The sequence below is a fragment of the Pristiophorus japonicus genome, chromosome 17 (genome assembly GCF_044704955.1).
Source record: "Pristiophorus japonicus isolate sPriJap1 chromosome 17, sPriJap1.hap1, whole genome shotgun sequence".
Lineage (NCBI taxonomy): Eukaryota > Metazoa > Chordata > Chondrichthyes > Pristiophoridae > Pristiophorus > Pristiophorus japonicus.
This window is the reverse complement of record NC_091993.1, coordinates 67,842,263-67,864,768: the sequence shown is the minus strand read 5'-3', so window position 1 is coordinate 67,864,768 and position 22,506 is coordinate 67,842,263.

Sequence of the window (22,506 nt, the reverse complement as noted above, 5' to 3'; positions counted from 1 at the left end):
CTCCTCAGCAATACCCAGCCAGGCTCCCTTTGATGCTTGTGTATGTCTCGTTTTCCTGTCAGCAGGGAGGAGGACCTCCCCATGTGCTCGGACAGCCTCCATGAGTGTATGCAAGGAAGAATCCAAGAACCTTGATGCAGCCCTCTGCCTTTGGCTACCCCAGTTTCAAAAGTTTACCTTTCCTGTGGCCTTTCTTTGACACTTTTCACTCTCCTCTGGAAACTTTCAAGCGAGTTCAGTGCAAGGTTGCTTTAAATATTGGCACTGGAAACGAGTCATCGATGACATTATCAGACCCGCATATTTTAATAGGGCCGAGAAACACGCTTGACTCTTTCAATTGGGACCATTAACTGAAAGTCGCTCTGAGCAGCGCGTTGCTGAAAACGTTGCATTTCGGACCCACTACGCTGCCTGCACCCAACCCGATGCAAAGGTGAAAATTCCGGCCTGCTGTCTTTAATTGACTCATGTCTTTGTAAGTTAGTATTTATTTTATCCCATATTATGGCCTCTAGAAGCTCACTACCGATGTTAGGTTGACTCGTCTAGTTACCCAGTTTATCTGTTTCTTTCTCCTTGGGCAGAAGTATTAGATTGGAACCGCCCTCCCCCACCCTTGCCCAGTCCTCTGGCACAACGATTAGAGACAAAAATGTTTTGAAAGATTCTGGACAGAGCATTTGCTATTTTCTTTTTGACTTTTTTCAGCATTCTAGAATGCATCTTGAATTGCACCATTTCAGTCCCATGGACTGGAATTTCGGTCTTTTGCCACCCATGGTGCAGAGGGGTGGCAATGGCAGCGGTAAGCACTTCTGGGCGGGCGGCCAGCTTCCAGCACCCCGCCGGGACAGTCGGTGCCGGTATCGACGGGGCACATTGCACTACCACCTGGAAGTGGCGAGCCGGTGTGTAACGCTCTCTGGTTGTGACACCGGTTCGATATTTGACTCCCACCTGACCCGTAGCGCTCCGTAGCGCGCCCTGCTGGGAACGCTTGTGGAAGCTGACGCTCCGAGCTTTAGTGGCTGCAGTGAGGTAAGTAATGCTGATCTCAGGTAAGTGTGATTGTCTTAAAACATTTTTTTTGCGATTTATGTTGTGGTGGCATGAGCTCTGTATTGGTTGTTTCAGTTTTTTTTCCATCTCAGGCCAGCTGTTTAGCTCGGAATTTTCCCTATCTCAGCCGGCCTAGCGCCCAAAAAGAGGTGTGGAATGCCTCCCTTAACGCCCCGCTCCAAACTCTGGGCCCAGCCGATGAATTTTGTGGCGACAGACGCAAATTATTTGCTGGCGCAAAATTTACCGCTTCGCCCGGGACACCGTCCCAACTGAGGCCCGACCAAATTTCTCCCCCTATTTCTTTATCAATCCAATTTATCCATCTCACCTTCATGTACGCTTTCAATGAAAATCAATGATATTCATTTAGAACATCCATCGTCCAAGAGGTTTTCTTTCTTCATCTCTCATTGATCTTTCAAAATTTTTTACTATTTTGCTTTTCATGTGTTAGTAAAATTCTTAATTATTTCCCTTTGTTTCCTGTCAAATTCTCTCTTAGTGTTTCTAATCTATTCTCTTGCCTCTATATTTTCTATGTAGATTTACCAGCCAGAACAAATTTTGGGAGAGGACGGGAACAAACTGCCTTGCTTTTCATTGAAAGGGTACATGAAATCTCTGGGCATTTTGTAAGGTTTACCTGAATTGTCTTTCTGAAAATCCTTTTACAATTGTGCCTCTTCAAGCTTCAGCGCACTGAATGTCAACCACCAAGAAGACTTATTTCTGAACAAAACTGTCATGTTTGTAACCTTCACATAACTGTAACCTTTATGTAACAACATTGTACACTGTATGCACCTGAGTAATGTACACCTTGATCTGTGGGAGTGAACTTGTGGGAAGCTTGCCGGACATCCTGGTTAGCGATAATGGCCCGTGTTTCACTAGCTATGAATTCCGGGAGTTTATGTCGGGTAATGGTATCAAACACATCAGGACAGCATTGTTCAAGCTGGCTTCCAATGGCCAGGCGAACGTGCGGTTCAAATCATAAAACAGGGCATGCTCCGGATTCAAGGACCCTCCCTTCAGTACCGTCTATCGTGCCAGCTGCTGGCCTATAGGTCCCGCCCGCATTCGCTCACGGGAGTCCCGCCCGCGGAACTACTCATGAAACGCACGCTTAAAACGCGGCTGTTTCTCATTCATCCAGACCTGTCAGACATTGTTGAGGACAAGCGCCTGTCCCTAATTGATTGCCCTGATTGCAACTCAGTGGGGAGATGCATAGAAATTGATGACCCTGTATTCGTTCTCAATCATGCTTTAGGACCCAAGTGGCTTGAGGGTACTGTAATTGGCAAAGAGGGGAATAGGGTCATAATGGTCAGACTTAACAATGGGCAGATATGCCGCAAACATCTGGACCAAGTAAAGAAAAGGTTCAGCATGGACACTGAGGAACCTGAGGAAGATCATGAGATGTCACCCACACCATTGCCAGTAAACGAGCAACAAGGACATTCACCAGCATGCACACTCTCTACGGCCAGCCCGGACAGGCCGGAATCACCTCAGGCGACAGAGACGCATGCCAAGGCCCAACCACCAGAGCCCCAACTGCGGCGCTCCACGAGAGAGCATCAACCACCTGAAAGACTCAATCTTTGACCCAAAGACTTTGGGGGTGAGGTGATGTCATGTTTGTAACCTTCACATAACTGTAACCTTTATGTAACAACACTGTACACTGTATACACCTGAGTAATGCACACCTTGACCACAGGGGGTGAACTTGTGGGAGACACTCCTCACCTGGTCATCCAGGTATATAAAGGGAGATCCCACGCAGGGTCAGCACTTCTTGGTCCTGAGAATAAAGGTTCAGGTCACGTAGTGACCTTGTCTGCAGTACATGCCTCGTGTGATTCTATAGTAAGGTGTAAGGACACTACAAAAACCTCATGCATTATTTTAAAATAAAAGAATTAAAAATCTGCTCTCAGATCTGCTTATACTCATTGTACCCAACCCAAACCTAACAGATGATATTAGGTAATATTAAAACATCACACATGGACTACTAGTGACAGGCATCATTAGCATTAATCAATTGTTGGGATATCTGTACAGCTGGCAAAGTCTAACTCAAGGCACCCTTTAATCCTTGCTCTCCATCATTTAGTGTTTCAGGCTATAGATTAGTTATATCTTAAATTCCTAATATTAGTGGCATGTTATGGCTGAGGTGGTGGCTATGGATAGAGTGTTACAGATAGAGAGTGACGGTATCATAGCAGAAAGCTACTGATATAAACCATTCACTATAGGTCTGAGGACATCCACACATTAATAATGAGGTGAGGTCAGGAAGTCCACAGTCAAATTCCTGAAGGATAAATTTTTGATTTAACCCTTTTCAGGCTATAGACGCATCTCTGTGCCACAATATAAAAACATTTTAAACGTAAAACCCAGCAGGTCACCTATATTTGCTCATATTTCTCAGTGCCAGTACTTAAATAACACACAGTAGCTGAAAATGCTGATTCATTCACTTTGATACTGTAAAGTTTGTATATGTTTCAGTGTCAATTCCTGTAAATATCCAGTACAAATCCAGGCAAAAGCTAGCAATTCTTGTACTGAATGTCAGTGTCAGCTCCTGTACATACACCCCAGTAAAAATTGTAACTTCACCTATGCAAGGTATTTTATGATCTATACATATTTCAGTGTCAACATCTATTTATTCGTTCTTGGGATGTGGGCATCGCTGGCAAGGCCGGCATTTATTGCCCATCCCTAATTGCCCTTGAGAAAGTGGTGGTGAGCTGCCTTCTTGAAACCCTGCAGTCCGTGTGGTGAAGGTGCTCCCACAGTGTTGTTAGGGAGGGAGTTCAAGGATTTTGACCCAGCAACGATGAAGGAACGGCGACATATTTCCAAGTCAGGATGATGTGTGACTTGGAGGGGAGCTTGGAGGTGGTGGTGTTCCCATGCACCCGCTGTCCTGGTCCTTCCAGGTGGTAGAGATTGCAGGTTTGGGAGATGCTGTCGAAGAAGCCTTGGCGAGTTGCTGCAGTGCATCTTGTAGATGGTATACACTGCAGCCAAGGTTCGTCGGTGGTGGAGGGAGTGAATATTGAAGGTGGTGGATGGGGTGCCAATCATGCGGGCTGCTTTATCCTGGATGGTGTCGAGCTTCTTGAGTGTAACTTTGGTGGGAGACCGATGGAACCCTCAAGGAGACAGGAGAAACCCATTTATGGGTCTCCACCATTGCTGCAAGTTTGATTTGCAAGGGATGGAACTTCTGAACACCCCTAAAAGATAAATGACAGGCCGGGGGTGGGTTAGGGCAGAGACTCCCTGAGCTGGAAGCTCCCGATCCTGTCTCTGGATGGGGACACAGCATAGCAGTGGTAGGTGGAACGCTGAGGGAAATGAGTTGTACTGGTCTCACCAAGTGTGTATATGTGTCCGCAATAGTGGAGTCCAGATAAGTAGCAGATGAAAGTCTCATCTATGAAAGACCTGATACCTGACTCTTCCTAGCAGCAAAGCTACTTCTGCAGTGACATCTTCCGGGTCATTGTCAGGAATCAGTTCTGCCTTTTGGCTCCAGGTGGGCATCCTGTTCCTGCACTGGATGGAAAAGTTGCGCAGCATGCAGTAGACAATGATAATCTTGGAGATCCTGGTAGGACTGTACTGTAAGATGCCCTTGATCTCTCCAGGCATCTTAATTGCTGGTTCAAGTTGACACTCTATCTTGGGGGCTGACCAGATCGGTGCCAGGGTTGGGGGAATGGGGCCTTAGCAAGCCTATCCTCCTATGGACATTCGAGCTTGTGAATATCTGCTGGCATGGGAGCGAAGAAGCATCCCAAGTGGCACACTACACGCTGACCCCTTGTACATGAGGTACGTTCCTAGTGACACTGCAAACTCTGTTGTAATGGCTGCGATCGATGCTCATGGAATTTTGGGGCTCCGAGACCCCGAGATTGTACAATGGGACAGAAAAACAAATGTCACATCCTGACAGCCTACACCTTCAGGATTCTCTCGGATCCGTTCAATCTGTGGAGGGACCCAGCTTTTGGGATACCACTCTGTTTGGGGGCTCCACATGTGCACTGAGAGGAAAATGAGGTGGGAGGGCTGGAGGCACCTTCTCCCGCCTCACAAACGTGATTACGGCCAGCCCTGAACACTGAGGGGAACCTCAGAAAATGGCAGAGCAGCTTGGGAGGGGGGGGCGGATGGAGACCTGATGCAACATGTTTCCACCACATTTCCTCATCGCTGTGCCTGGGAACTGAGCATTCCCCAGCCACAATGAAGAGGAACATTTGTCAATCTTTCACTGCAAAGTACTGCTTGGGACATTGGCTAAATTTTCCAAGATTAGATTATTCCCGAGTGGGCATGCAAAGACAGAGAAATCATGTCGCAGAAATCCCCGTTATAATTGTGCAGTGTTTGAACATTAGGTTGACATTTTAAGTTGCCCTAAAGTGCCCTTGCATATTTTATGTGAGAACTTCATTATCATGTGTTAATATATATTTGAGCTACATTTAAATTAGATTCCCCAGTTTGCTTGCATATGCTGCGCATTCAGCTCACCTAGGTAAAAAGGCTAAAAGGGCAGTCATATTCTGGCCTTTTTGGAAGTAAGTTCTCAAAGGTTAAACTGCTGGAGTAGTGAGTGGTTTTGGCAGGAGAGAGTGAGGCCTGATAGCTCTTGAAGTGGTCCAGCCAGATCTCGTGATGGATGGTTAAACCAATTATGCATCAGATACACACAAGTATGTGCCTCTTGGACTCGACGGAGTTAAAACATTGGGGTATAGCAGGGGGAATAACTAAGATGGACGTAAGTAAAGGTTTTTCTAGAAGCATATGCATTTAAAGTGGAGGTGAGGAGAGGGTGAAAAGATAATTTAAAATAAAGGTGAGGGAGTGGGTGAGAGGGTCATTGGCTGCAGAAGTATTGTGATGGACGGAGAGCCAAAGTCTAGGCAGTTGGGCGTTTGACTGTGGGATTGTAAGTGGCTTGGAGGAGAGTTTTTGACAGAGCCGAGTGCAAAAGGCAGTGAGGTTGGAAGCTAGTAGGGGAATATGGATGGTGAGGGATATAATGTAAATGGTAAGAGATGTTCTTTTCTTTGATCAAGTCCAAGGGAGTAGAGAGGCAAAGGGGGATAGCGATGTTGAGAGGGTGGCAGTGAATATAGAACATAAGAATTAGGAGCAGGAATAGGCCATAAAGCCCCTTGAGCCTGCTCCGCCATTCAATAAAATTATGGCTGATCTGCGATTTCAACTCCACTTTCCCTCCTGATCCCCATATCCCTTGATTACCCCAGAGTCCAAAAATCTATCTATCTCAGCCTTGAATATACTCCACAATTCAGCATCCACAGCCCTTTGGGGCAGAGAATTCCAAAAATTCACAACCTGCTGAGTGAAGAAATCCCTCCTCATCTCAGTCTTAAATGGCCTACCCCTTATCCTGAGACAATGCGCCCTAGTTCTAGACACTCCAGTCAGGGGAAACAACCTCTCAGCATGTACCCTGTCAATCCCCTTCAGAATCTTATACGTTTTAATGAGCTAGCCTGTCTTTCTTCTAAACTCCAGAGAGTTTAGGCCCGAACTATTCAATCTCCGCTCGTAGGACAATCCTCTCATCCCAGGAATCAATCTAGTGAACCTATGTTGCACCGCCTCTAAAGATAAGGAGACCAAAACCGTGCACAGACTCTAGTTGTGGTCTCACCAAAGCCCTGTACAATTGTAGCAAGAGTTTTTTAATCTTGTACTCTAACCCCCTCCCATGCCATTTGCCTGCCTACTTGCTTGCTGTAAGGTGAGCACATTTGTATGGAGGAAGAGGTTTAGGGGGAAAGGAGGGCGATGAGTTCAAAGGAAAGAGGTCAAAGGGAGTTGATATGAAGATTGAAAGCAACGAGGTTGAGGGTTTGCTTAATGCAGAAGCTGAGGGAAGAAAAAGCAAGGATACCTCAGTGAGAACTTGGGCTATGGGCTGGGGGACAGTAGACAACTAGCATTATAAAGGAGAGACGGGAGTGGTGGAACAAGGCGAGATGCTCATAGGTGGAGAAGTGAGGGAGAGACCAACATGTGACTTGGTGATGAAGCCTCCTTGCTTGCCTATACTTTATCACCTACCATGCGGTGGCTTTGGCCGGCGGATAGTGAAAACTATAGGCAAGCTGTGGTGCTTCAGTCAGGGGCAAGGTATCACCACCCATGTGCCAAGTTTCAGTCAAAGCCAGGATGTCAATGCAATCATCCAGAATAAAGTTGTGGATGGCAAAGGCCTTGTTTGTGAGTGAATGGACATTCTGAAGGGAAATGTGGAGCGGGGCTGTGAATATTAATCTGCTGGCAGAGTCCAAGGGAGTAGTGGTGGTTAGTTTGAGTGGGTTGGGAAGGAGGTTGGTGGTTATCTCGTAGCAGGCGGCCTGGGCAGGAAGGTTGGCGAGAAGAGGATGGTGCAGTTGGGATTGCTGCTCGTAAGGCGGCAGTGACAGATGCCTCGATGAAGGTTATCGAGTGGAATCGGAGATCGGAGGGGAAGTGGAGGGTTTGAACTCCACTCCAGATAATGCCGGTGAGTGCAGACCAGAGCTCCAGCTTGGGATTCTGAGTTGACAACCAGAGGGCTACTCGCATCCAGTGGGTGCCCTCCACCTCATCATACCTGGAAGCCCATAAAACCCTCCACTCTATAGGACCAACCACACTACTGGCTGGTGTAAAGATGGCTACGGCCATGGAAGGAGTGTTCACGTCGCAGCCTGTTAGGCTGTTAATCAGCCTGCAAATCCTTCCACACAATTCAACAAAATAGTAATGAGAAGATACAAAAATAACAACCATAATATTTACTCGTGCTTAAAACATGTTTCTTCCAGCAAGACAAGAATGCTGCTGCTGATGCACCTTAATATTCTGCATCAATGCAAACAGGACAAAGGGTGTTAAAAAAGCAAGCCTGAAGGCTTTGTGTCTTAATGCAAGGAGTATCCGCAATAAGGTGGATGAATTAACTGTGCAAATAGATGTTAACAAATATGATGTGATTGGGATTACGGAGACGTGGCTCCAGGATGATCAGGGCTGGGAACTCAACATCCAGGGGTATTCAATATTCAGGAAGGATAGAATAAAAGGAAAAGGAGGTGGGGTAGCATTGCTGGTTAAAGAGGAGATTAATGCAATAGTTAGGAAAGACATTAGCTTGGATGATGTGGAATCTATATGGGTAGAGCTGCAGAACACTAAAGGGCAAAAATCGTTAGTGGGAGTTGTGTACAGACCACCAAACAGTAGTAGTGATGTTGGGGAGGGCATCAACTAGGAAATTAGGAGTGCATGCAATAAAGGTGCAGCAGTTATAATGGGTGACTTTAATATGCACATAGATTGGGCTAGCCAAACTGGAAGCAATACGGTGGAGGAGGATTTCCTGGAATGCATAAGGGATGGTTTTCTAGACCAATATGTCGAGGAACCAACTAGGGGGGAGGCCATCTTAGACTGGGTGTTGTGTAATGAGAGAGGATTAATTAGCAATCTCATTGTGCGAGGCCCCTTGGGGAAGAGTGACCATAATATGGTGGAATTCTGCATTAGGATGGAGAATGAAACAGTTAATTCAGAGACCATGGTCCAGAACTTAAAGAAGGGTAACTTTGAAGGTATGAGGCATGAATTGGCTAAGATAGATTGGCTAATGATACTTAAGGGGTTGACTGTGGATGAGCAATGGCAGACATTTAGAGACCGCATGGATGAATTACAACAATTGTACATTCCTGTCTGGCGTAAAAATAAAAAAGGGAAGGTGGCTCAACCGTGGCTATCTAGGGAAATCAGGGATAGTATTAAAGCCAAGGAAATGGCATACAAATTGGCCAGAAATAGCAGCGAACCTGGGGACTGGGAGAAATTTAGAACTCAGCAGAGGAGGACAAAGGGTTTGATTAGGGCAGGGAAAATGGAGTACGAGAAGAAGCTTGCAGGGAACATTAAGGCGGATTGCAAAAGTTTCTATAGGTATGTAAAGAGAAAAAGGTTAGTAAAGACAAACGTAGGTCCCCTGCAGTCAGAATCAGGGGAAGTCATAACGGGGAACAAAGAAATGGCAGACCAATTGAACAAGTACTTTGGTTCAGTATTCACTAAGGAGGACACAAACAACCTTCCGGATATAAAAGTGGTCAGAGGGTCTATTAAGGAGGAGGAACTGAGGGAAATCTTTATTAGTCGGGAAATTGTGTTGGGGAAATTGATGGGATTGAAGGCCGATAAATCCCCAGGGCCTGATGGACTGCATCCCAGAGTACTTAAGGAGGTGGCCTTGGAAATAGCGGATGCATTGACAGTCATTTTCCAACATTCCATTGACTCTGGATCAGTTCCTATCGAGTGGAGGGTAGCCAATGTAACCCCACTTTTTAAAAAAGGAGGGAGAGAGAAAGCAGGGAATTATAGACCGGTCAGCCTGACCTCAGTAGTGGGTAAAATGATGGAATCAATTATTAAGGATGTCATAGCAGCGCATTTGGAAAATGGTGACATGATAGGTCCAAGTCAGCATGGATTTATGAAAGGGAGATCATGCTTGACAAGTCTTCTGGAATTTTTTGAGGATGTTTCCAATAAAGTGGACAAAGGAGTACCAGTTGATGTGGTATATTTGGACTTTCAGAAGGCTTTCGACAAGGTCCCACACAGGAGATTAATGTGCAAAGTTAAAGCACATGGGATTGGGGGTAGTGTGCTGACGTGGATTGAGAACTGGTTGTCAGACAGGAAGCAAAGAGTAGGAGTAAATGGGTACTTTTCGGAATGGCAGGCAGTGACTAGTGGGGTACCGCAGGGTTCTGTGCTGGGGCCCCAGCTGTTTACATTGTACATTAATGATTTAGACGAGGGGATTAAATGTAGTATCTCCAAATTTGCGGATGACACTAAGTTGGGTGGCAGTGTGAGCTGCGAGGAGGATGCTATGAGGCTACAGAGTGACTTGGATAGGTTAGGTGAGTGGGCAAATGCGTGGCAGATGAAGTATAATGTGGATAAATGTGAGGTTATCCACTTTGGTGGTAAAAACAGAGAGACAGACTATTATCTGAATGGTGACAGATTAGGAAAAGGGAAGGTGCAACGAGACCTGGGTGTCATGGTACATCAGTCATTGAAGGTTGGCATGCAGGTACAGCAGGCGGTTAAGAAAGCAAATGGCATGTTGGCCTTCATAGCGAGGGGATTTGAGTACAGGGGCAAGGAGGTGTTGCTACAGTTGTACAGGGCCTTGGTGAGGCCACACCTGGAGTATTGTGTACAGTTTTGGTCTCCTAACTTGAGGAAGGACATTCTTGCTATTGAGGGAGTGCAGCGAAGATTCACCAGACTGATTCCCGGGATGGTGGGACTGACCTATCAAGAAAGACTGGATCAACTGGGCTTGTATTCACTGGAGTTCAGAAGAGTGAGAGGGGACCTCATAGAAACGTTTAAAATTCTGACGGGTTTGGACAGGTTGGATGCAGGAAGAATGTTCCCAATGTTGGGGAAGTCCAGAACCAGGGGTCACAGTCTAAGGATAAGGGGTAAGCCATTTAGGACCGAGATAAGGAGAAACTTCTTCACCCAGAGAGTGGTGAACCTGTGGAATTCTCTACCACAGGAAGTAGTTGAGGCCAATTCACTAAATATATTCAAAAGGGAGTTAGATGAAGTCCTTACTACTCGGGGGATCAAGGGGTATGGCGTGAAAGCAGGAAGTGGGTACTGAAGTTTCATGTTCAGCCATGAACTCATTGAATGGCGGTGCAGGCTAGAAGGGCTGAATGGCCTGCTCCTGCACCTATTTTCTATGTTTCTATGTTTCTATTTCACACAGAATGTGAGTAGCACAGCTTCAAACACCACTTGTCCTGCTGGTGGGAGTGTCCCAGATGGTGTCGTCCTTGAACTCTGTTGATAGAAACTTTATACACTGTACACTGAAGTTTTAATGCAAAGTTAACCATTACTTACTGACCCGGATCCCTGGAGCAAGGATTAAGCAACCTTACATCTATGACCTTCCCATTGATACTCCTAATTTTTCCTAATCTATCAGCGATCCCGGTAACCACAATAGTCAATTTCATCCCTGCTACAGATGTCTCCAACTTTAACTCACTATCACAAGACTTCAATATACAGAAAGAATTGATCACGAATGGTCCAGGGAGACTGGTTCTCTGATATTCCCTCTCTTTTTGTGGAGTAGTACTTGACTTGCAGTTAGCATCTGCACACCACAGTTGATATCAGCAACTCATCACAAAGTACCTATTATTTCTATTTAAATTCAATCCATTTCTTTAAAGTGGTTTTCTATGTATAAATTTTGAAATTGATTTTGTTGATGCTGGAATAAGCTACGCTGTTTAGCTTAAAGAAGCACTGCCTCGATTAGAGTATTTGACAAAATAATGTGAAGAGACAATTCAGGTTGAAATATATCATTCGCATTGTTTGCAAATTGTTGTCATCACAACAACAATCGAACTTGGTTGTTCTCCCCCCACTGGTATAAAGACAGTGGGGGAGAAATTCTTTGCGTCTCCTTTGGGGCGGTAACCCAGGCGGAACGGTAATTTTAGTGCCTTGAAAATGTTTGTGCACTCTGCCCAGAAATTCGTCAGAATCGCTCGAAGAGCTGATGGGCGCTAAATCAGCTATTGCACATTACAGCTGGGGGGGCCATAGCGAAAGTTTGGTCGGTAAATTATGCGAACCCATTGTGCATGCACGGAATGCCCAGTCACACCCAGGGAACAACTCGGCGAGTCAAGTATAAACATGCGCACTTCAAGACGCTCACATACCTGAGACCGGGAGGATGGATGTGAACTCAGATGGACAACGTGCACACTGCTTCCCGGTTGCGGTCCTTGAGATGCTCCTGGAGGCCATGGAACGGCGCCAAGGTGCCCTGCTGGCTGGAGGGGGACGAGGGCCAACCCCCAGAGTGTTCAGGAGGCAGTGGAAGGAGGTCGCGCAGCATGTTTCTGCCCCTGACACGGTGCTAAGGACTGCGACTCAATGTCGCAAGAAATTTAATCATCTGACTAGGGTCGTCAGGGTGATGACCCATTACATTATCCTTGCAATGTGAGCCTCACTGCTTGACACTGCCCACACCTTCTCTATGTGTGCCAGGCCATGATCCTGGTTGCTGTAAAGACCCTCAGAGCTCTATATCGCCTCCCCAGACATGCCCTGCCCATCCAAGTGTCTCTCATCTTCCAGCTCCCAACTCAGCCGGAGGACACCAACAAGACCTTTCAACTCTCCGTATGTGGTCAAGGCCTTCTGCCTCAGACTTACTCGTACCTCCTTGTGCCCAGACCCCATCTTTTACACACCCACTGTGAACTGCCATGCAGGCTGAGATGCAGACATTCAGACGTCGCGACATCAGTAGCGACTCACTCACTACAGACAGATGTTGCACACCAGTAGATACAGACCCACAGACATCTTGTTTTGCTCATTGCAGACCAAGCTCGCCCACAGCAGGCGAGGGCAGGAGGGGAGCCAGACCTCCAGGACCTCACCGCCATTGAGAAGCAAGTGTGTGCCCTTCTTTGTGAGGTCAAAGAAGGCCACGTACAAGGGTTGATGCTGTTCCCTGCATTTCTCTTGCAGTTGTCGCGGTGAAGATCATGTCCGTTGAATCCCATAGTGGACAGAATCTGCATTGTTACTCTGGGAAGAGCTCTTTAGCCATGGGGAGAAGACGATTGAAGAGGATTCTTGCAATGACTTTCCCAGTGGCCAATAGCAGGGAGATTCCTCTGTAGTTACCACAGTCGGACTTGTCCCCTTTTTTGAAGATGATCACGATTACGGCATCCCTGAGATCTCCCGTCATGCTCTCTTCCTTCCAGATAAGAGAAATGAGGTCATGCATTCGTGCCAATAGTGCTTCTCCGCCATACTTTAGTGCTTCAGCGAGGATTCCATCCGCTCCCGATGCCTTGTTGTTCTTGAGCTGACGGATGGCCTTTTCTACCTCGTGCAGGGCTGGGGTTTTGCTGAGATGGTGGCGGGTAGCATGCTGCGGGATGGAGTCGAGGACACTTGCATTGAAGGCAGAGTCTCGGTTAAGGAGATCTTCGAATTGCTCCTTCCAGCGGATCCTGACTGCCACGGTGTCCTTAATGAGTGCCTCTCCATTCTTGGCCAGCAGTGGGGTGGGACCTTGGGTGCTTGGGCCATGGGTGGCCTTGACTGCGGTGAAGAACCCTCGCACATCATGGCTGTCGGCCAGCTGCTGTATTTCCTGTGCTTTCTCCACCCACCAACTATTCTTTAGGTCACGGGTTTTTTGTTGGACCTCGGCCTTCAACCGCCTGTAGAGCAGCTTTGCATCAACCCTTGTACATGGCCTTCTTTGACCTCACAAAGGCCTTTGACACTGTCAACTGCGAGGGACTATGGGGTGTCCTCCTCCATTTCGGCTGCCACAAAAAGTTTGTCATCAGCCTCCGCCTGCTCCACGATGACATGCAAGCCGTGATCCTGACTGTCGTGTATGTAACCTTCATGTAACTGTAACCTTCATGTAACAACACGGCATACTATATACACTGAAGAAATGCACAACTTGGCCGCAGGGGGTGAACTTGTGGGAGACACTCCTAGCCTGGTCTTTCAGGTATAAAAGGGAAAGCTCCACCCACCTTCATCACTTCTTGGTCCTGTGAATAAAGGTCAGGTCAAAGAGTGACTTTGTCTGCAGAATGTGCCTCGTGTGAATTTATAGTAGTGTGTAAGGACACAACATTTGGCAATGGAAAACGCGAATCAACGACTCACGAGAATGGCCACCGGTAGCACAGAGGAATGGTACTGTGTTGGTGAGGACTGGGACGATTTCGTTGAGAGGCTCCAGCAGAGCTTTGTCACGAAGGACTGGCTGGGAGAGGCAGCGGCGTTATTTCATTTGTGGAGCGAAGTTCATGCTCACAGGTCCTACAGAAATTTGAGTCACTATTTCAACCTGGTATCGGGATTTTCAAAGGTACCAAAGTTGTAATACGCATCATCCCGGACACCAGACCAGTGCACAATAAAGCCAGAGCTGTGCCGTATGTGATGCGGGAGAAAATTGAGAATGAGTTGGACAGGTTGCTAAGAGAGGGCATAATTTTGCCCTTTCAATTCAGCGACTGAGCAAGCCCCATCGTCCCTGTCCTAAAAACGGATGGCTTGGTCAGGATCTGTGGTGACACAAGGCCACTATCAACCGCGTGTCACTACAAGACCAATACCCGCTTCCGAGAGCGGAGGATCTTTTTGCCATGCTGGCAGGCGGCAAGCTGTTCACCAAGTTGGACCTCACTTCAGCCTACATGACCCAGGAACTGGCCGAAGAATCCAAGCTACTGACCACCATCACCATGCACAAGGGGCTGTTTGTCTACAACAGGTGACCGTTTGGCATTCGTTCAGCAGCCGCTATCTTTCAAAGGAACATGGAAAGCCTGCTCAAATCCATCCCTGGAACAATTGTATTTCAGGACGACATCCTTATCACGGGTCGAGACACCGAGGAACACCTCCACAACCTGGAGGAGGTGCTACGCTGACTGGACCGGGTAGGCTTGCGACTAAAGATGTCCAAGTGTGTGTTTTTGGCCCCAGAGGTTAAGATTTTGGGCAGGAGGGTTGCCACAGACGGGATCTGGCCTACCGAATCCAAAACGGAGGCGATTCGTCGTGCGCCCAGGCCCGGCAACACATCGGAGTTGCGTTCATTTCTGGGACTTTTGAACTATTTCGGGAACTTTCAGCTGAACTTAAGCACATTGTTGAAGCCGCTACACGTGCTCCTGCGTAAGGGTTGCGATTGGTTTTGGGGGGACTGTCAGGAACGGGCGTTCAATCGGGCGCAGAACCTACTTTGTTCTAATAAGCTATTGACCCTGTACAACCCCTGTAAGAAATTGGTTTTGACATGTGATGCATCATCCTATGGGGTTGGGTGCATGTTGCAGCAGAGTAATGATGAAGGCCAACTCCAACCTGTTATGCCTCCAGGTCGCTCTCCCAAGCAGAAAGGGAATATGGGATGGTTGAAAAGGAAGCACTCGCATGTGTCTACGGGGTGAAAAAGATGCACCAGTACCTTTTTGGCAGAAGGTTCGAGTTAGAAACGGACCACAAGCCGTTAACATCCCTGTTGTCAGACAGCAAAGCGGTCAATGCCAATGCATCAGCTCGCATACAGCGATGGGCTCTCACGCTGGCTGCATACAACTACACCATATGGCACCGGCCAGGCACCGAAAATTGCGCTGACGCGCTCAGCAGGCTTCCACTGGCCACCACTGAGAGGGCAGCGGAGCAAAGCGCTGAGATGGTCATGCTGTCGATGCTTTTGACAGCGCAGGCTCCCCCATCACAGCCCGCCAAATCAAAATCTGGACCAACAGAGATCCCCTCCTATCCTTGATTAAGAAATGTGTCCTGACTGGGGATTGGGCGGCCGCACACGGAGCATGCCCTGAGGAGGTCAGACCCTTCCACAGATGGATGGATGAGCTCTCCATCCAAGCCGACTGCCTACTATGGGGCAGTCGGGTAGTCATGCCCCAGAAGGGAAGGGAAGCATTCATCAGGGAACTCCATAGTGAGCACCCAGGCATCGTGCTAATGAAGGCCATTGCCCGGTCACATGTATGGTGGCCGGGAATTGACTCAGACCTGGAACACTGTGTTTGCAGGTGCACGACGTGTGCCCAGCTGGGCAATGCCCCGAGGGAGGCCCCACTCAGCACGTGGCCCTGGCCCACCAGGCCATGGTCGCGTATTCACGTAGACTACGCGGGCCTGTTCATGGGAAAAATGTTCCTCATTGTTGTTGATGCGTACTCGAAATGGATCGAGTGCATCATATTGAATTCGTGCACGACATCCACCACTGTGGAGAGTCAACGTGCGGTCTTTGCTACCCACGGCTTGCCGGACATCCTGGTTAGTGACAACAGCCCGTGTTTCACTAGCTTTGAATTCCAGGAGTTCATGTCGGATAATGGCTGCAAACATGTCAGGACAGCACCGTTCAAGCCGGTCTCCAATGGCCAGGCGGAATGTGCGGTCCAAATCATAAAACAAGGCATGCTCCGGATTCAAGGACCTTCCCTTCAATGCCGCCTATCGCGTCTCCTGCTGGCCTATAGGTCCCGACCGCATTCGCTCACGGGAGTCCCGCCCACGGAACTACTCATGAAACGTACACTTAAAACTCGGCTGTCCCTCATTCATCCAGTCCTGTCAGACATTGTTGAGGGCAAGCGCCAGTCCCAAAATGAGTGCCATGACCATAACTCAAAGGGGAGATGGATAGAAATCGAAGACCCCGTATTTGTTCTTAATCACGCTTTGGGGTCCAAGTGGCTCGAGGGTACTGTAATTGGCAAAGAGGGAAATAGGGTCATAGTGGTCAGACTTAACAATGGACAGATATGCCGCAAGCATCTGGACCAAGTAAAAAAAAAGGTTCTGCATGGACACTGAGGAACCTGAGGAAGATCATGAGATGCTGTCCACATCACCGCCAGTGAACGAGCAACAGGAACTTTCAGCAGCATGCACAGTCCCTGTGGCCAGCCCGGACGAGCCGGAATCACCACAAAGGACAGAGACGCATGCCAAGGCTCAACAACCAGAGCCCCAACTGCGGCGCTCCACGAGAGAGCGTCGACCGCCCGAAAGACTTAATCTTTGACCCCACAAGACGTGAGGGGTGGAGGTGATGTCATGTATGTAACCTTCATGTAACTGTAACCTTCATGTAACAAAACTGCATACTATATACACCTAAGAAATGCACATCTTAATCACGGGGGTGAACTTGTGGGAGACACTCCTAGCCTGGTCTTTCAGGTATAAAACGGGAAGCTCCACCCACCTTCATCACTTCTTGGTCCTGTGTGTAAAGGTCAGGTCACAGAGTGACTTTGTCTGCAGAATGTGCCTCGTGTGAATTTATAGTAGTGTGTAAGGACACAACACTGACCAACGGATCCACCACAGATCCAATCCACATCCGGACTGGGGTCAAGCAGGGTTGCGTCATTGCCCCAACCCTCTTCTCGATCTTCCTCGCTGCAATGCTCCACTCGCAGTCAACAAGCTCCCCGCTGGACTGCAACTAAACTACACAACCAGTGGGAACCTGATCAACCTGCGCCGTCTCCAGGCTAGATCCAAGGTCATCCCAACCTCTGTCATCGAACTACAGTACGCGGATGATGCTTGCGTCTACACACGCTCAGAGGCCGAACTCCAAGTCATCATCAACACCTTCACCGAGGTGTAGGAAAGCATTGTTAGACAAAGGTCCTCCACCAACCTGACCCCACCACACAGCACTGCCCCCCAGTCATCAAAAACTATGGCGTGGCATTAGACAACGTGGACCACTTTCCATACCTCGGGAGCCTACTATCAGTAAGGGCAGACATCGATGACGAGGCCCAACACCGCCTCTAGTATGCCAGCACAGCCTTCGGTCACCTGAGTAAGAGAGTGTTTGAAGACCAGGACCTCAAATCTGGCACCAAGCTTATGGTCTACAGGGCAGTAGTGAAACCCGCCCTCCTGTATGGCTCAGTAACGTGGACCATATACAGTGGACACCTCAAAACGCTGCCTCCGCAAGATCCTGCAAATCCACTGGGAGGATAGACGCACCAACGTCAGTGTTCTCGCTCGAGCCAACATCCCCAACATCGAAGCACTGACCGTACTCGACCAGCTATGTTGCGCGAGCCTGACACAAGACTCCCAAAGCAAGCGCTCTACTCGGAACTCCTAAACGGCAAGCAAGCCCCAGGTGGGCAGAGGAAACGTTTCAAGGACACCCTCAAAGCCTCCTTGATAAAGTGCAACATCCCTACTGACACCTGGGAATCCCTGGCCCGAACTGGAGGAAGAGCATCTGGGAGGGCGATGAGCACCTCGAGTCTCATCACCGAGAGCATGCAGAAAACAAGCGCAGACAGCAGAAGGAGTGTGCAGAAAACCAGACTACCTTTCCTTCAACCTGTGTCCCACCTGTGACAGAGACTGTAATTCCCATATTGGACTGTACAGTCCCCTGAGAACTCACTTTTAGAGTGAAAGCAAGTCTTCCTCGATTTTGAGGGATTGCCTATGATGATGATGTGTGCCCTCATGGGCCCAGCAGTCGGAACGGTGGTGGCCGGACAGGCAGCGTCCGCGCAGGACACTGACGGTATGTCAATGAGCTGTCCGTTTTCTGTGGCAGCCCTCAACCTTCATCACATATGCCTTACAACATGTATCTGCGAAATAACGATGCCCCCTCCTTCTTGCCTTCCTTCCCACTCCCCAACTGCTACCCACACTTGTGTTGCTTTGTGCTTACAGACGATGAACCAAATGTGCCACAGCCTGACCATCAGCCAGTGTCCTCACACGAGGGGAAGGATGTCGGGACGTGCATGTGTGGCCACTGACTTGGACCTGACCCCAGTGCCCGCGGGTGAGGTCACCGCCAATTTCCGGGGCTTCCCAGACGCTGCCGCTCCTGGACCCAGTGGCCTGCAGCAACACTCAGTGTGAGGGGAAGCTCGGGGGGCCAGCTCCCAGGATGATAAGTCAGCCCAGGAATCCTGCTCAGAGTCAGGCAGATGAGGTTCTAAATTGGGAGGCTCTGAACAGGGAGTTATCGCAGATGCACCGTTGAGATGATGGGTGCATTGGGGACTGTGTCGCAGAGCGTGGCTGCACTTGGTGTGAGTGTGGCGGAGGCCGCCTCCAACATGGGCCGCACCTCTCAGCAGTCCACTGAGACCATCCTTGCCCGTCGGACTAGCAAACGGCCTCAAAGAGCGACAGTGGGGTTCCAGAGGAGACAGTGCATGCTGTGATTGACATAACAGCAGCCATGACATCACAGGCCGTGCAAGGTCTTCGTGATGTCATACAGACGCTGGTTGCTGGCATGCACTCTCAGACTGCAGTGGTTCAAGCGCTCCCTGAGTTTATTTAGTCTCAGAGTGATGCCATGCTGTGTTTACCGCTATCCTCTGGCTTCCCTACAGTCAGACGTGGAACACAGTAGGTTGGCAATTTGTGGGGGCATATATTGCTCCTGATGCTCAGGGGGTGGGGTTTTTGGGGTTATTGGAGGGATGTGGTGCAATTAAAATGTAAGTTTGGCCCTTTCTTTCAGCCTCTGGTGTATGACTGTGGACTTGTGAAGGAGATGTGGCCTTATCATGGCACAATGCGCGGTCGTTATTAGTTGCATCCTTCAGCTCCCTCTATTTAAGAAAATCGCTCCATTATGAGCCGCCGCCGAATAGCCCTGCCATCGCCAACAATGGCCGCTGTTTTCTCTGTCGCTGCTGCTGGTCCTCGTCGTCTTGCTGGACATTCGGGACGTCGCCAGGGTCCTGTTCCTCTTCCTCCTCCCCCTCGTCCTCCTGAGATGGGCCTGCAAGCCCCACTGGCAAGGCCTGGGCCCTCATGATGGCCAAGTTGTGCAGCATGCAGCACACCACAATGAATAGTGAGACCTATTGAGGGGAGTATTGAAGGTTGCCTCCAGAGTAGTCTAGGCTTCAGAATTGCTGCTTCAGCAGCCCTATTGTCTGCTCTATGATGCTGCAGATAGCGGCATGGCTCTCATTGTAGCGTTCCTCCGGCTCTGTGCTGGGGTTGCGGAGGGGGGTCATTAGCCAGGTGGCCAGGCTGTACCCCTTGTCCCTGAGGAGCCAGCCTCGGCCTTGCCATGGTGGCTGAAACAGTCGAGGCACAATGCTCTCCCGCAAGATAAACGCATCATGTGCGCTTCCAGGATAGCGAGCATTGACTGCGAGGATGCGCTACGTGTGGTCGCACACCAGCTGCACATTTAGGGAGTGGTATCCCTTTTTGTTTCCGAAAACCTCTGCATTCTGGAATGGGGCTCGCAAGGCCACATGCGTGCAGTCAATTGCTCCTTGGACCCTTGGGAAGCCCGGAATCCTGGAAAATCCACATCTGGGAAGTTAATGACCTGGCCATCGGGAAGTTAATGAAGCCCATTCTACATGTATAGAGAGCCTGTGTGACATTGCGGATGCAGCAATGTGCTGCGAATTGTGAGACACTGCATATGTCCCCTGATGCAGCCTGGAAGGAGCCAGAGGCATAGACGGTGCGTGCCACCGTGAGTTTCACTGCGATGGGCAGCGCAGTCCTGGTGCCGATGTGAGGCTGCACTGCCTGCAGGAGATGGCATATCTCTGTAACGACCTCCTTTCGGAAGCGCAGATTTCTGACACACTGCTCCTCGGACAGGTCCAAGTATGAGCGTTGCCGCCGGTAAAGCCATGGTGGGGGGGGGGGGGGGCGCGGTAAGGCCTCCTGCCCCAATGTCTAGGGACTCTCCTCCTTCGGCCGCCGACATGGCCAACAGCTCTACTCTTTTCACAACGCCTTGCTTGAGCATATAGAATGTGATGCTAGTGAACAAGTAATGCCCCCATTAACATTTTACAAATAGGCTTCTCTCAAGCTCAACTGTTATGTCTGTCTGCTGCTGCAAACTCAGAGACTCATCTCCGTGCTGTGTGTAAACGTTGCACTGACTGTAATGTACGAGGGAAACGCTTCCTCATCCCTTTAAGTAGCCATCAGATAACGACTGTGTTTCCAGATGTTGTTCTTGGCGGTTGCTAAATGAGGCAGCCGCACTTAATTTAACGACTGGGGCGCAAGCGTGGGCATTGCACCAGGACTGATGTCAGGATCGCACTGATCGTCAGCAGCCGGGGGCGCAAACCAGTAGGGGTCAAAACCAATCAGAAGGCACTAGATTGGCGAGTGTAATACAGTTTACCCTACCTGACCACCATTGCCTTTAAATATCGCTCCCCAGGCGGCCAGCGGAGGTGACGCCTCCTGCAGCTTCCGTTGTTGATGCCTGGCGATGCGGCAGGGGGCGGAAGTGAATATTACATCCGTGGGACTAATGAGGTGCTGCGCACCGGATGATGTCACGACCTCTGGTGCGCAAGAGAGGGAAGCGATGTGTGTTAGCGCCAGCGCAAAACCGCCAGGGAAGTTCGGTGAATTGGCCACGCCGGGTCGGTAACCCCTTAGGGCCCCATTACTGCCCCCACCACCCCTCCAGGTGCTAACGGGAGGCGCAAACTAGGCGAATCAGCCAGATCAGCCATGATCTTGTTGAATGGCGGAGCAGGCTCGAGGGGCTAGGTGGCCTACTCCTGTTCCTGATTCTTATGTTCTTATGTTCTTATGAATTTCTCCCCCTTATGGTCTAGGCTTAAATATAGCACTTGTCTATTTGCACAAAGTACCAGAGGCCAAACAGCACACATCGAACGATATTCCAGCATGGATTATCATCTTCAGGAGAGAAAAGAAGAGGAAAAGGGAAGAAACAACTGTGTAAAGGTAGGCAGATATTGTAGTATGAAGATCTGCTTTCCATTTCTTTGGATATGGGCTTTACTCACAGCATGGACTGCTTCACAAATCTGCTAACTGAACCGAGTTAGTTTTGATAGCCTTCCTGAAACATTGTGGAGAATTTTAACCCCCCCCCCTCCCCAATACTCAGCAGACACTGAGCAGACGGGCAGTTTAACTGCCCCTTGTGATTTATGCCCTCTGATTCTGCTGCCTTCCCATGGATCCCGATATTAACCTGCTCTTTTTAGCAGGTGAGCAGGACACCCACTGGAAGCAGTGAGCTCCTGCTGTAAATATGCAGATTGGGCTCTGATGTCATTATTGGGACCAGTTGCCAACCAGATCTCCAGGTCTGTGCGAGGAAGCTTCGTGTCTATCCTGTCAGGCCAAATCTGTCAGGAAGAGAGGCTGAAGCCAGAAGAGACCAGAGAGATATGTTTCCTTAATTTCTTTTTGTTTTCTTGTGGGTCAGAAGGAGCAGAGATGCTTCCCTGGGCCCGACAAGGAAACCTTGGGCCTTCTGCCTGGAAGAAAAAACAAGGGGAAATGAAATAAGCAGCCATCAAGAACATAGGGAGATGGATTCAAATTCACCACATCTTTTAGCTTTTGGCTACCAAAATGTAAATCATAGAATCATAGAATCATAGGGTCCGAACTCGGTCAAAGCCAAGGCCCACCCGAGTGCCGCCCAAAGTACCGCCGATGGCCGCCGAGAGACCGGGCAGTACTCTGCCAGGAAGAATCCTCTAAAAGTGGTGGCAGTATCGCCCGGCATCAAATTAACGGCTTACGCCGTCAATCTGGGCAGCAGAGGGCATGAAGTCTCATTCTCGGCGGCAAAGGCTCTTGCCAGCCAAGTGCCACCGAGGATGGAGTCGGGGCCCAGGGAGGGTGGAAGGCCTGAAAATAAAAATCATTACAAAAAAAATACCG